The 10408-nt window shown below is 42.9% G+C and overlaps 1 pseudogene; it reads left to right on the top strand.

Moving 5' to 3' along the window:
• Positions 1-644: 644 nt before the first annotated feature.
• LOC126458877 (5S ribosomal RNA) lies at positions 645-762 on the top strand (annotated as a pseudogene).
• Positions 763-10408: the final 9646 nt, after the last annotated feature.

Raw genomic sequence — 10408 nt, 5'->3', positions numbered from 1 at the left:
AGGCAACCCACTCACAAGTGCTAACAGACAAACAACACTGCGTGGAGGAACCGCAGAAATCAATATGGGACTTACGACGAGCGTATCCGTCAGGACAGTGCAGCGAAATTTAGGGTTAACGGGCGACGGAAGCAGACGACGAAAGCGAATGCCTTCGCTGAGAGCACGATATCTTCTGCAGTGCCTCTGCTGGGCTCCTGACCACTGAAAACCGTGGTCTGGTCCGATGAGTCACTGTTTCTGCCGTTAGGGGCTGAGAGTAGGATTCGAGTGCGGCACAAACCCACGGAGACTTGGACCCAAGCTGTCAACAAGACACTGTGCAAGCTGGTATGGGCTGTGTTTACATGGAATGGACTGGGTTCTCGGTTCCGTTCAGCTACTTAGAGACCGTTCGCAGCCATTAGGTGGATCTCCTGTTCCCAAACAATGATGGATCTTTTCTAGATGGCAATGCGTCATGTCACTGGGCCATAACGGTTCGTAATTGGTCTGAAGAATATTCTGGACAGTTCGAACGAATGACTTGACCATCCGCATGAATCCGATCAAACATTTACGGGAAATAATCGAGAGGTCAGTGTGTACGCAAAATCAAGCGCCAGCAACACCTTCGAAATTATGGATGACTATACACGTAGCATGCCAACGGCCTTGCCGCAGTGGTAACACCGCTTCCCGTCAGATCACCGAAGTTAAGCGCTGTCGGGCTGGGCTAGCACTTGGATGGGTGACCATCCGGTCTGCCGAGCACTGTTGGCAAGTGGGGTGCACTCAGCCCTTGTGAGTCAAACTGAGGAGCTTCTTGATTGAGAAGTAGCGGCTCCTGTCTCTGAAACTGACATACGACCGGGAGAGCGGTGCGCTGACCACATGCCCCTCCATATCCGCATCCAATGACGCTGTGGGCTGAGGATGACACGGCGGCCGGTCGGTGTCGTTGGGCTTTCATGGCCTGTTCGGGAGGACTTATAGAGGCAGCATTGCCCAATATTTCAGTAGGGGACTTCCGACGACTTGTTCAGTCCACGCCACATCTAACTGCAGCGCTACACCGGGCAGAAGGAGGTCCTATTAGGAGGTATCACATGAGTTTTCTCACTACAGAGTATGGTATTTAAGTTAGCGTCACAAAAAAACCTCATAAAAATTAATATTCTGTTACTCACCAACCGGTGTACAGTGCACTCTCCTGATGATGACCTAAGTAACTGAATTGCTAAAAGGTTCTCTTACCATTACTGTTTGTGAGGAAGAATGTGTACTTCTTGCAGGTTGGGATGATGCAGTCATACTCTTGTAATTTTCACAAGCAACAGTAAAGTTCACACGGTCTAGCAAGAGGATGAGCAGGATTGTAACTGGAACTGCTACCAATAGCAAGTGGAGTATTTCGGCTCTGTCGCAGAGTCACGGTAGCCGGTCGCTATCGACGGAGGGATGACTGGAAGTTATGCTGGAGTCAGCAACGGCTCATTAGGGACACGGTACGTCCTGGAGGAACGGGGGCACTGCGGCCACTGGCGGTGATAGTTTCATTACTGCACCGCCGAAGGTTCAATTAGACAGTAGCCGGCAACTGCCTCCAATTAAGCGCTAATAGCCCGGGCGTTAATTGCGCCACGGAGACACAGCGGCGGCAGGCGCTGTCGCCGAGATAAAGCGAACATACGGCTGGATGGTTGCGCTGCTGCCCTTTCCAAATTACGGAAGCACCTCCAGTGGAGACGAGCTCGACAAAATGCTCTCAGACCACAGCTGGGTGACCTCGTCCCGTGCGGGACAAACGTTAGATAACCCGCTGCAGCGCCAGAAACAGTGCTTTCAGATTTGTGTTCGAATCCGCCTCCATCTAACTTACAGGCGACGCGTTAATCGTCATTAGAGCTCGCCGCTAAACCGTCTGGGCTGATTACGCACGGAATGTCCACTGCGAAGAGATCATTAGGAGATATATATTTGTAAGGCCTCAGAATCTAACTGCCTCGGCTAACGAAATCTTACAGAATTTCGAGAGCTGGAATGTTACATCAAGAGCACATTAGTAACGGGCACAGTCAACATCAGAGTCACGCGCGGAATGAAACAGAGATATCGTCTCGAACAAGCACTTCTACGATACCGTGATGGCTTAATCAGGGTGACGAAATTAAGACAGAAACGAAAGAACCTGTTTCCTCTCTTGTCTCTTTACAGCGCGTAGTGGTGAGACAAGGCAGTGTGGGGGCCTTACTGTGGACATTCTGTCCACAGTAGCAAATCTTTACAGAGCAATATAAAATGTGATTTAGCTACGCTGTTCACCTCAGACGTTTCCTGGACCATTTAAGATACCGTAATTCTCTTGTCACCCAAATTAATTCTCAAAAAACACTCACTAAATGTAGTATAGTCTCTTTCCATAGTTCCATAAATTACAGACTTACCGGTCTCAACTACACATTTTTCAATTAGAAGAACATTAATTACTGCTACTTGTATATTAGTTTCAAAAGAGTCTAATTCAACCACTTCAACCTTTGTAGTTCTGTCGTCCTCAGTTACGTAGAATATTACGCCATGTTGATGATTTTTAATTTTGAACCGTCTAATTACAACTGAATGGAACACAATTTTCGTGCCATCCGCGTTTCGCCTTCATTCTTTGCAGGGATTCTTCAGTGGTCTGGAATATGAACATACTTTTACTGCTTAGTTTACATTTGGGTCAATGTACCAGACACAGCATCACTGATTTCATTAGACATTGAAAATATGTATACCTCCATTCCTATTACAGACACAGTAGAAATCATAGAACAAAATCTCACATCCCATAGCATCCTCATTACAGAAGCAATAACAGAAATAACTAATGTGCTGATTGAGAGGCCGGCCGGGGTGGCCGAGCGGTTCTAGGCGCTACAGTCTGGAACCGCGCGACCGCTACGGTCGCAGGTTCGAATGCTGCCTCTGGCATGGATGTGTGTGATGTCCTTAGGTTAGCTGGATTTAAGTTCTAGGGGACTGATGACCTTAGCAGTTAAGTCCCATAGTGCTCGGAGCCATTTGAACCATTTTTTCAGATTGAGAACAGAACGAAACTACTTCCAGTTTGAGAATGAATATTATCTGCAAAGCGACGGATTGCCCAAGGGATCCCCAACATCAGGAACATTAGTAAACATTTAGAAAATCAGATATCTGAAAAGACAAGCAGTAATGAAAGATTTAAAATAGTATGTTGATGCAGATACTGTAACGCCACAACTCTGTGGATGATCATACATTTTCTACGTGTTTTGCGAAGTGTGTTTTAATAGTTGTGCTGAGTATGATTCTTGTAAATATGTTGTCGAGTTACAAATGCCATTTGTTATTTAAGAAAGAGACTACGCATGGAATTTAATATTTTGTAACTAGATATGCTAGCCTAGTCAGGGAAAAGATATTGTCAAAGAGAGTAATAAATTGCAAATGCATTATCGCGGGGCGTGCGAGCGCCCCAAAAAAGTACAAGTTGGGAGTCGGAGGAGACGATTGATGTCGCTGGTTGTGTGTATTCGCCGGTGTGGCTATGCAAAAGTGCGGAGACAAAAAGTCTATTTCCGAAGTGCTGAGCAGTGCAAACTCAATTGGTGGTTTTGGCGGATGTTTAATATTTGCAAGCTATGGCATGTACTGGGCTCCGTACAAATGCAGCAAGAGTAATTCACATAACATCAAGAGTACCGTGGATCCTTGTTATTGGCTATGGTATGGCAGGAATATCAACCTCTGCCCTGTTTACCGCTAAATGAAGCCACTCGACGAACCAACGGCATCGTGAAGTGAAGTAAGATGTAGACTTTTTATAACTAGAAGTGTAATAGACTGACCAGTGTAGTTGGAATTTTATTGTTCGAGTAACATTGTTTTCGTGCATATTGTCACGTTAATAATTTTCCTAAGTCATTATCCAAGTAGTATCCATCTATCCCTTTGTATGAACCGAAATAATCAGAAAATGAACTGAAAATGAAGTGAACATTAATTTATTAGTTTATCAAAACATAATTTTTCCAACTTTTGGAAATCTTTGGTTGTAGTATCAATAATGTTAGAAATAGAATGATTCAAAAGCCAATATTAATTCATTTGCTAAAAATAGAGTAATTTCCATAATAAAAAAAAATGGTAGTAAAACTTAACGTAATTTGGACATTGAATTTCATTGTCTCAAAGCACAGTTCTAATTAATAGCTTGTGGCATAATTTGTAATTTTACTACAAAGAAATATTAAAGTAACTGCTAGGTAAATCACAGTCCTTACCAATGAGTAAATTCAAACAATCTTTCTGCTTGCTACTATTATTACTGTCGGTATTACAGTGAGTAACGTAACCAAGCCGGCCGCGGTGGTCTAGCGGTTCTTGGCGCTCAGTCCGGAACCGCGCGACTGCTACAGTCGCAGGTTCGAATCCTGCCTCGGGCATGGATGTGTGTGATGTCCTTAGGTTAGTTAGGTTTGATTAGTTCTAAGTTCTAGTGGACTGATGACCAAAGATGTTTAGTCCCATAGTGCTCAGAGCCATTTGAACCATTTGAACGTAACCAAAAGTTTGTGTCCGCACCCAGTAGACAATCTTATTTTAACGGATCTTTGAAAATAAATATGATGTGTTGTATGTGTTTGCGATTTGATTATAATCTGACTACAGTGATATGTGTGGAGAGAAGTACTGGAAAGTGAGCGTTAGGTACTGTTCCTACGTCATGACACCAATGACTATTCTTACGAGCATAAAGTTCAGTTTCAATTTAACTATTCTTGCTCTTGTTCCGGTGAGGAACTGGCGACCGTTGGTTATTTCATTAATGACATACTCTTAAAACCTTTTTTCCAAATTTTCCACTAACTACTGGTAATTAAGAACTAGTTTAAGTAATTAAAAATACATAAAGTTGACCGAACTTTGTTTCTAATCGTCGTTGCTGTGGCGATTCGGTTGTAATTTTATCTACTTCTCTCGGTTTTGCATTATTCTTCGGAGTAGACGCCTTTTCCCCACAGATAGGGACTTCAGGTACACAGTCATATAGAGAAGCCTGATTAGCCGGATAGGTAGGAGGGTTATAATACGTGGATGACGTTATTTATCTGGTAGATGAGCCAAATGAAAAAGATAAATGAACTCCACTCTGAAATCAACAAGGCACATCAGAAGATAAAATTCACATAGAAAAAATATACATTGCCATAAACATGAACTAAATAGTAGAAATCTGTACATATTCCAGGTCACTGACAATACTTTGCAAAGAATAAAGGCGAAACGCATATGGCTCGAAAATTGTGTTTCATTCAGTTGTAATTTGACAGTCCAAAAAATTTTCAACATACCGTAATAATTCAACAGCATTTACTATCGTAAATCCGACTGCTGCTTTCAGCGTAATTACAATATAATTTATAATTTATCTGATTTCAAGGTGAAACCGATTGATTGCTGCCTTACTCGGAATTTAGTGTCATCGCGTCAAGCGACTGGTGCGTTTCAGCTTCACGCAGTTAACAGAGTCTACTTGCAACGTGGAATAGTAGAGAAAAGTTTAGTGTAAAACTGACGCTAATCACACACCTCTAACTTATGATCGCGTGAGAGAAAATGCAGATTTCGGCTGGGGAAACGAATAACTATTAAGTCTACTGAAAACTTCATAATCCGAACGCCGAAACGCGTCTGGAAATAAATACAGGGTGTTACGGGTATAAGTGCGGGATATTTTTATATGTGCTGTCTTGATATGTGCAAACTTCAGTGTGATGTTTGTTTTTTTCCCTGCATTGAAAGGTTTTCCCTCATACATCACAAAGTTTTTCGACCTGGTGTTTTCTGTATAGCTGTACGCGGGTCGCGAAAAGAATGGTGCCTGACGGTAGACTAACCGTTTTGCATCCGCGTATCCATACTTCAATAGCCGACCGGCTTTACAGGGGGATATAAGCATAGTGCCTAGTTCATACCACATGTATTTGGAGATAATAGCCAACCTTGTAACAGCTATAATTAATCGTCTGCAAATGACATAAATACTCTTGTCATGTCGTTCATTACCCCGTACTCAATCATCAATAGAAATAATTGCACTTATACCCGTTACGTCCCGTATATTGTTGTTGTTGCGGCCTTCAGTCCTGAGGCTGGTTTGATGCAGCTCTCCATGCTACTCTATCCTGTGCAAGCTTCTTCATCTCCCGGTACCTACTGCAACCTACATATTTCTGAATCTGCTTAGTGTATTCATCTCTTGGTCTCCCTCTACGATTTTTACCCTCCACGCTGCCCTCCAAAACTAAATTGGTGATCCCTTCATGCCTCAGAATATATCCTACCAAGGGATCCCTTCTTTTAGTCAAGTTGTGCCACAAATTTCTCTTCTCCCCAATTCTGTTCAATACCTCCTCATTAGTCATGTGATCTACCCGTCTAATCTTCAGCATTCTTCTGTAGCACCACATTTCGAAAGCTTCTATTCTCTTCTTGTCTAAACTATTTTTCCTCCACGTTTCACTTCCATACATGGCTACACTCCATACAGATACTTTCAGAAACGATTTCCTGACACTTAATTCTATACTCGATGTTAACAAATTTCCCTTCTTATAGAAACGCTTTCCTTGCCATTGCCAGTCTACATTTTATATCCTCCCTACTTCGACTATCATCAGTTATTTTGCTCCCCAAATAGCAAAACTCATTTACTACTTTAAGTGTCTCATTTCCTAATCTTATTCCCTCAGCATCACCCGATTTAATTCGACTACAGTCCTGTATATAAGCGGAATGAAATGAAAACGAGGCAGACGGAGAATAAGTAAACTGTTTATTATTTCAAAAATAATCGCCTTAACTGTTAACAGATTTATGCCAATGTGAGACAAGACGGTTAGTGTGTTCACGGAAAAACGCTTGCATTGTCTACGAAACCCCGATTGTACGCAGGTGTCCACCTTTTCCCCCGAAGCAAATCGACGGCCACTTGGGAAGAGGTCAAGACTGTATGGAAGATGTGTAAGGGAGTCCCAGCGAAAATTCTGCAGCGTGGGTGGGCTGCTTAACATGCATAAGAGCCATCAAACTAAAAGGAGACAGATTGAAAGAAGTAATTAAACTGTAGTATTTCAAAAATAATCACCATAACTGTTAATACATTTATCCCACTGTCAGACAAGATGGTCAGTGTCTTCATGGAAACATGTTTGCTGTTGCCTACGAATCAATGATTTTACCTAGGAGTGCACCGCTTCGTGCAAAGCATATCGACGTCCACGAATGTCTTTCTTTAGGTTGGGACCACAAATGTCAAAGTTGTTTCGACTTCGCTGTACAAGATTCCCTGGGAAGCCCTTACACATCCTCCATTCAGTCCCGACCTCTCTCCATGCGATTGCCATATTTTTGGAGCCCTGGAGAAAGACATTCATGGCCGCCGATTTGCTTCGGACGAAGGGTTGCACACCATGGTTACACAGGCAACTGCGAACGTTTTTCCATGAAGGCGTTGACCGTCTTCTCTCAAAGTGGTACAAATATCCGAGAGCGTGCTGAAAAATAATGCCTCCGAATTTGTATGTGAAAACCCTCAAAGATTTTTAACATTCCACATCTTTATTCTTCATTACTAGACACTTATTTCCCAACATATTGACCCTGGCGACGAACACATTACTGCCACGGAGAGATCATCACAGCAGAATGTTTGACTTTTTTGACACAGGCACAACCTCACCTCTGCTTACACCGCTTCATCACTATCAAAGCGATGTTCTCGAAGGCGTTCTTTATATTATGGAAACATGAAAACCTAATGGGGCGATGTCAGGATAATATGGAGGATGATCGACGACAGTGAACCCAAGGCGTCCGATTGTTGCAGATGCTTGTGTGTGGTCTGGATTTACCATGCTGGAAGACAGAGTGCTCCAGGTGTGGACTAACCCTTGGAACTCGTGCTTTCAGTTTTCTGGGGATCTCTCACGCACCGACGTAGTTACGTTACACACCACTATGTCGCATGCTACAATTCGGAGCCCTCTACAGGCAGAGGCTTGTAACTTGCCACAGCGAAGCGGGAAAGCCGACCGAGTAATATGCAGAAAGTTTAACACCTCAATCGATACTGAGAATAGAATAAAAAATTCAGAGGCAATCCTTTTTCGCACGATATCCTTTCGCAGCTATTGCTATTATTTTTCAAATAACAGTTTACTTAATTTTTTCGATCTGCCTCGTTTACGTATCTCTACCCCTTGTAGGTTGCAGCAATAAAAATGCGTTCAATTTATGGAAAGGATATTTAGAAGATTTTATTTTCATGTACTACATTACTTATCAGTTTGAAGTCTTGGTACGATGTCTACATGATGCTTCAATTTCAGTGGCTAGCAGTGTACGAGTATTATAAGGTCCTGTACACTTTCCGTTACACAGCTTGCATCTTTGGGCTGAACTTGATGGGGACTGCGATGACTTATGTTGAAACACCAAACGTATCGACCTAATAAATCGACAAGGAGATTTCATAAATACATGTTTCACAGGCCATTTGAACAACTTTTTTATATAAATGTGTGAAAAAGATCAGTTTGCAGACCCTGTACACATCATTGGTTTTCATAATACACGTGATTAGTTTTAATAGTAATGAACATCATACAGTTTTTCAGTCGCAGTCAAGCAACTACACTTGAAACCTCGGTGTAAGGTTTTTTTTTTAAGGCATTCAGTTTTTAAATGCAAATTCGCGTATGGAATAGAAGGAGTTGTCCAAAAGAAATGAGTTTTCGTTAGATTTAAAGCTTGCATTGCTACCTTTCAGAGATTTTATAGGGAAATTTTTGTTGATGCACTCTCAGCCACCGGTGGGTTTAATAATCGATAATAACGGTCTGTTTTCTGCTCGTGGTGTAGATGTGCACATCATTGTTCCACTATTCTTCTCAATATGTGACGCATTATTTGTGTCTAAGTTCACTAGCATATACACTGAAGCGCCAAAGAAACTGTTATAGCCAAGCGTATTCAAATACAGAGATATGTAAACAGGCAGAATAAGGGGTTCGGTCGGCAACGCCTATGTAAGACAACAAGTGTCTGCCGCTGTTTTTAGATCGGTTACTGCTGCTACAATCGCAGGTTATCAATATTTAACTGAATTTGAACGTGGTGCTTTAGTCGGCGTGCGAGCGATGGGACAAAGCATTTCCGAGACAGCGATGAAGTGGGGATTTTCCCACACGACCATTTCACGAGTGAACCGTGAAAATCAGGAATCAGATAAAACATCAAATCTCCGACATCGCTGCGGCTGGAAAAAGATCCTGCAAGCACGGGACCAACGAGGGCTGAAGAGAATCGTTCAGTGTGACGGAAGTGCAACCGTTCCGAAAACTGCTGCAGATTTCAGTGCTGGGCCGTCAACAAGTGTCAGCGTGGAAATCATTCAACGAAACATCATCGATACTGCCCACTCGTGTACCCTTGATGACTAATTGTTTGAGCAGCTCTGTAATATGCTTCCTCCAGTTAGAGTTTTCATCAGCATGTACTCCCAAAAATTTGCAGCTTTGGATCCTGTCTGCTGTTTAGTTGCTACATCAGTTGTTAGTTTGATACTACTTGTTGCTCAGAACTGAATATAATGTACTTTCTCGAAATCTAGAGGGAGCATATTTTCGAAGAACTACTTAATAATTCTTCGAAGAACATCGTTAACAATCTCTTCAAATGAGATTTATTATAACACTATTATCGTTTGCAATTTGTACCACGTCTGCTTGATGAATGCTGATATGCAGGTTGTCCCTGGAGGAACGGTTAATATTCACGGATATGACGGGAACCATAAAGTCTAAAATGCGCACCTTGGGAGCTATGAGCGCTTCTTCATCTTCGATACTGCGAAATAAACCAATAAAACCCCTTATACTGTAAAATCTATGCTTTCCATGTTTTGGTAGGAGGTAGTGTGGTGTCACCGCCGGACACCACACTTGCTAGGTGGTAGCTTTAAATCGGCCGCGGTCCCTTAGTACATGTCGGACCCGCGTGTCGCCACTGTGTGATCGCAGACCGAACGCCACCACAAGGCAGGTCTCGAGATATGGAATAGCACTCGCCCCAGTTGTACGACGACTTTGCTAGCGACTACACTGACGAAGCCTTTCTCTCATTAGCCTTCAGCTAAGTCAATGGCTACAACCTAGCAAGGCGCCATTAGCCCCGAGATGGTCGCTCGCCGGCTGAGTTGCTCCACGGTCGTCCTCATCGAACCTTGATGTCTTTGCTGCATCCACCGCATGAGGTTCCTGTGCAGCGGCAGACTTCTGCTTTTGCTCCAGGCGACGTTGTATTCTATCGCAACTATCGAGGTTCACGTCGTTGG

This window comes from Schistocerca serialis, chromosome 2, assembly GCF_023864345.2.
Source record: "Schistocerca serialis cubense isolate TAMUIC-IGC-003099 chromosome 2, iqSchSeri2.2, whole genome shotgun sequence".
Classification (NCBI taxonomy): domain Eukaryota; kingdom Metazoa; phylum Arthropoda; class Insecta; order Orthoptera; family Acrididae; genus Schistocerca; species Schistocerca serialis.
This window is presented reverse-complemented; position numbering and strand designations above follow the sequence as displayed.